Genomic DNA, 6,082 nt, shown 5'->3' on the forward strand with positions numbered 1-6,082 from the left:
TCATTCAAGAGATTTGTTCAAAAATGCAGATTTATTCAATAATGAAACAAGTGAAGTATTTATGAGTCATTGAATCTACCATTCAAGAGATTTATTCAAAAACGCTGATTCATTCAGTAATGAAACAAGTGAAGTATTTATGAGTGAGTGATTGAATCATTTATTCAAGAGTTAAAAAAAATGCTGATTTATTCAGTATTGAAACACGTAAAGTATTTATGAGCGAGTCATTGAATAGTTCATTCAAGAGATTTGTTCAAAAATGCTGATTTATTCAGTAATTAAACAAGTGAAGTATTTATGAATGAGTCGTTGAATCATTCATGCAATTTTTTTTTAAATAAGTCTTAAAAACCTTTTTGAAGAGACTGCAGCAATTATTATATTTTCATAGTAAATTACATGCTATTTTGCATAATTCAGAATCGTGGCAGAATCGTGATTCTCAATTCATCCAAAATCGTGCAGCAACATAATGCACTCCTCTTCTTTTTTTCTTTTAAACTCAAATTCTCTAGCATCAAATAAAAGAAATAATTTCTGAAGCCCTCCATACTTTCCTAATATCTCCACCATCAGAAAGGAAGGAAATGAAGGAGGCTTGTGAAAGTATGTGAGATCTTTCAGAAGCTGTGGGTCTTGGCCCGTGTGTTTGAATGGGGGGGAGGAGGACCCAACGATGCTTGGCTGCTGGGGTGTTGAACTGTTTATGTAATCCAGCCAGCCATCACCCCTCCCAGCCTTTTAGTCCCGCTCGCTCTGGTTTAAACCTCATACACCCTTCATCTCCCTCCTGTAGCATGAGGAAGAAACACTGAGGCCTTGTACTGGTCCAGGCTTGGGGTTCCGGGCCCGGTGCCGACCATGGAGGGACCACGTCAGTCTCCCCCGAGCCATTTCCTGTCTTAACCCTCCCATCTAATACCGAACAGACCTCATTCTGCTTGTGTTCCCTGTCAAGACTGAGCCAACGGGTGTGCCAGAACCATCCATGCTCTTTGCACTTATAAAAAACATCAGAAAACAGAGGTTAAACAATCTCCATAGTTTCAGCTGCTATAACAGCATTGAATCTTTCGCCTCATAGTTGTCGAGGGCAATGAGTTTATTCACTTTTGCTATGAACAACATCTGCTTATGAATGGGTGTGCCAGTTTCTCACTGGGACTGCGGTGGAAAAAACGTATGTATGTATTTGTTTGTTTCATCCTTATATAAGAGGGTGGAGGCTTTACCTGCAGGGAAATGTGATCAGTCCTTAGGCATTAATGAGGTTAATTAGTAGGTAAGAAGTTCCTGGAATTCTCCAGCACATATTTGCTGTCTATGCAAGGTCAGAAAGCTCTCGGATTTCATAAAAAATCTCTTACTTTGTGTTGAGAAGATGAAATTGAAAAAAATATATACTCATAAAAGGTTTGTTCAAGTCATTGTACGAGTAAATAGCATTTTAACAAATTATTAGAGGAGATTAAATAACTAATATGACACTCCTGATCTGTAGATTTAGTCATTTTGATCTTTTTCTTCTTTCAACAGAGCCGTGTTGATCTCCCTCTTGGAATCCTTGGCATTCATCTCAGCACATGGTATTTTTATGCAACAGAATTGGGCAATTTTCTATCGTACACACTTGCTCCTGTTGCAGTATCTGAAATAGCTTACTAATACTTATTCTTCGCAGCTGTAATTATCTCAGTCAATTATCAGATTAGCGGTTGGCTGGAAAACTAGTAACTTCTCTACGGGAAACTGCTCTCAATTAAAGACCTACTGTAAAAGGAGACAGTATAGCGTCAGAGTTCACTGGCGTACGGGACACCCTCACGGCTAACAATATTTAGTAAATTATAGTGGGTTAAAGAAGTTGTTCACTTCCAGAATAAAACTTTGCTGATAATTTACTCACCCCCATGTCATCCGAGATATTCATGTCTTTCTTTGTTGATATGTTTTTTTTCATAAGTTCTTTGTTTATACGTTTTCTGAAGAAAATGGGAGTGGTGCTTAGATAGTGTTGTAGTAAATGAGTCCAGCAAAACCAGACTCAAGTCTTGTGTCTGATTTCAAGACTAGTCTATTTTCTAAAACTAGTCAAGACCAGGTCTTTTAAGTCAGGCCAAGTTAAAATACTCCTGAAAATATGCTAGTTGATGTTTTTGTCTTTAAAAGATTTTTTTATAGTCACATTATCGCTAATAAATTCAGTTTTTTGAGGAGAACATTCCAGGATTTTTCTCCATATAGTGGACTTCAAAGGTGGCCAATGGGTTAAAGATCCAAATTGCAGTTTCAATGCAGCTTCAAATTGCTCTACACGATCCCAGACAAGGAATAAGAGTCTTATCTAGCGAAACAATCTGTCATTTTTCTTTAAAACAATAAAAATGTATATACTTTTTAACACATTTAATTCTCTTCTTGCACCAGCCCGACCTCACGCATTACATAATCACGTTGGTAAGGTCATTGGTGAGGACCTTTCCAATGTGACTTTGTAATGCGTGAAGGCAAGCATTTGGGACTAAAAATATATATATATATTAATCGTTTTGCTAGATAAGACCCTTATTCCTTAGCTGGGATCACGTAGAGCCCTTTGAAGCTGCATTGAAACTGCAATTTGGACTTTCAAACTGTTGGGTCCCATTGAAGTCCACTATATGGAGAAAAATCCTGGAACATTTTTCTCAATAACTTTCATTTCTTTGCGACTGAAAGAAGGAAAGACCTGAACATTTTTGGATGACATGGAGGTGAGTTAATTATCAGGAAGTTTTCATTCTGGAAGTGAACTAATCTTTTACAATTTCCCTATCTTGAGTTATTTTACTCTGCAAAGAACTCTTATAAATGTCTGGGGTCAGTATTAATACTTTTATTTGCCACTTCTAATCATTAAAATGATCAAAAGTGGCAGTAAACACATTTATAATGTTATTATAAAATATATTTTAAGTAAACGCTGTTCTTTTGAACTTTCTATTCATCAAAAAAACTGAAAAAAAAAAACGTTTTTCCACAAAAATATTAATCAGCACCAGTGTTTTATCAAACACTGATAATGATAGTAGACCATTTTGAGCACAAAAATCACTGAAAACTCAAGTAATAGCTGCTGAAATTACACTAGAATACATTCTTAAATATATTAAAAATATATTAAAATATATACGTTTGTATAAAAATTGAAGTAACATTTCACAATAATACTGTTTTTGCTGTATTTTTGATTAAATAAATGCTGCCTTCGTGAGCAAAAGAAACTTCTTTAAAAAACACAAAAAATCTTACCACATACTTTTGAATGCTAGTCTATGCTATATTTATAGATGTACATCTTGTTGCAAATCTGCAAACACAATGAATCTCCAATGACAAAGAGAAGTTGCTATAAACAGCCTTTATCATTTGTATAGGTCTCCATTATACATCTCAAGAGGGGTTAACTGAAGTATGACGTTCTTTTCATGCACATTCATCAGCTAACACACCTGGTGAGCTTTATCACCTCATTTCACCTCGGTTATGGTCTCAGCAGACAAGCATGATCTTGCCTGTAATATCCTCCTGTCTCCACCACCCATTGCAGCAGCTTTCTCACATGAGCACATTTGTGCATCTTAAGACTTAATGGTCTGCTTTTGACAAATATGCCAGTGATAAGTGCACATCGCTAAGCTTCCATGTTCTTGTAATTCACTCCTTTGTGGCGCTGGGTTTATGTGAGACAGGTCCAACCTAGACAGCCTTTGCCTCTCACTGGTCTGTCTCCAATTTTACTCCCCCATGCTCCCTACTGGCTTTGAAGAGCGGCTGCACTGGAGTGTAAATCAGCCCGTGGGACAGGTGGATATCTGCCAGTTGTGTGGAGATCCAAGCTGGAATGTCATAGAGAGTGGTGAAGACCACTGGATCTTCTCTAAAAGTGAGGGGAGAGGTGAAAATGATTGAATTGGACATTTATGTCTTTATTACATCAACACATATGATGCAAATGTGTCTGGTAGATAACAATGACAACTAGATTTATACGTTTTCTGAAGAAAATGGGAGTGGTGCTTAGATAATGTCGTAGTAAATGAGTCCAACAAAACCGGACTCAGTCCCGTATCTGATTTCAAGACTAGTCTATTTCTAAGACTATAAGACTAGGTCTTTTTTAGTCAGAGTCCAGGCCAAGTCCAAATACTCCTGAAAATATGTTATGTCTTTGAAAGATGTTTCTTATAATCACCAAAGCTGCATTTAAACAAAAACAGCAAAAACTGTAATAATGTGAAATATTTTTACAAATTAAAATAGCTGCCAAATATATTCAAAGCAGAATATTTGGCAGCTGTTACTTTATTCAGTGTCACTTGACTGTAATAAAAATCAGCATTTACTGAAATCTTTACTGCTACTTTTGATCAGTTATGTTTCCTTGCTGAATAAAATTATTTCTTTAAAAAAAAACTTACTGACCCCAGAATTTTGAACAATGGTGTATATATGTGACCCTGGACCACAAAACCAGTCTTAAGTCGCTGGGGTATATTTGTAGCAATAGCCAAACATACATTGTATGGGTCAAAATTATAGATTTTTCTTTTATGTCAAAAATCATTAGGAAATTAAGTAAAGATCATTTTGTAAAATTCCTACTGTAAACCTATCAAAATGTAATTTTTGATTAGTAATATGCATTGCTAAGAACTTAATTTGGACAACTTTAAAGGTGATTTTCTCAGTATTTAGATTTTTTGCACCCTTAGATTTCAGATTTTCAAATAGATGTATCTCGGCCAAATATTGTTCTATCCTAACAAACCATACACCAACAGAAAGCTTATTTATTGAGCTTTCATTTGATGTATATATCTCAGTTTTGTAAAATTTAACCTTATGACTGGTTTTGTGGTCCAGGGTCACATATTACAGCGGAGGTCAAAAGTTTACATACTCCTTGCAGAATCTGCAAAAGTTCTTGAGAAAAATCCTTCAGGTCCCACAAATTCTTTGGTTTTTCAGCATTTTTGTGTATTTGAATCCTTTCCAGAAATGACTGTATGATTTTGAGATCCATCTTTTCAAACTGAGGACAACTAAGGGACTTATATGTAACTAATACAGAGGGTTCAAATGCTCACCGATGCTCCAGAAGCAAAAACAATGCATTAAGAGCGAGGGGGTGAAAACTTTTTGAATTTGAAGATTAGGGTAAACTTATTTTGTCTTCTGGGAAACTGCAAGTATCTTCTGTAGCTTCTAAATGAAAAATATATGATATTTAGGCAAATTAAGAAAAATGTACACATCTTCTGTACAAAATTTTCAGCCCCTCGGGTCTTAATGCATCGTTTCTCTTTCTGGAGCATCAGTGAGTGTTTGAACCTTCTGTAATAGTTGCATATGAGTCCTTCAGTTGGCCTCAGTGTGAACCTCAAATATGAACATCTTTGAGGAAATTTTTGGTAGCACTTTATGTATAATGCATTATAAAAGTAGTTTTAATCAGTTAATGCATTATACAATCTCATGAATAATTGTAGCCACAATTAATACATTCTAACACATTAATTCATTGTTACACTTTGCACCTTAAATTCAGGTAATTATGTATGACAAAATATATTGTATTACACATTATGAATGATCATAATGCATCAATTATAATACCTTTTAATAACCCTATATAATGCATTATACATAAAGGCTTTAAGTAAAGTGTTACCACATTTTCTTATTTAGTAGTTATTTGTCAGTTTGAGGGATGTGGCTTAAACAGCTAGTTTGTAAAAAAAACAGCCATTTAGTAAAACAAAGTTACACACTAAGTTCAGATTTAGATACAGGCTTTGCATTAAATAAGTGTTGAGAAGTATCTTATCTAAAGCAAAAAAGTGAGTCCAGGCTCAGTTTAGTTAGCTATTTTTTGATAGCTGCTTAAAGTGTTGCTAACCACTTTTTCAAAACAGTAGATTCAGTGTAGTTCTGTGCTGTGAACTGCTTTCAATTATGATTACAGTAGCATGTAGCTTGGCAAGCTACAGTTTCAGAGTAGCTTCTCCAAACTGAGGCAAACGCTGTGTTCAGTCAG

This window comes from Garra rufa, chromosome 9 (assembly GCF_049309525.1).
Source record: "Garra rufa chromosome 9, GarRuf1.0, whole genome shotgun sequence".
Classification (NCBI taxonomy): domain Eukaryota; kingdom Metazoa; phylum Chordata; class Actinopteri; order Cypriniformes; family Cyprinidae; genus Garra; species Garra rufa.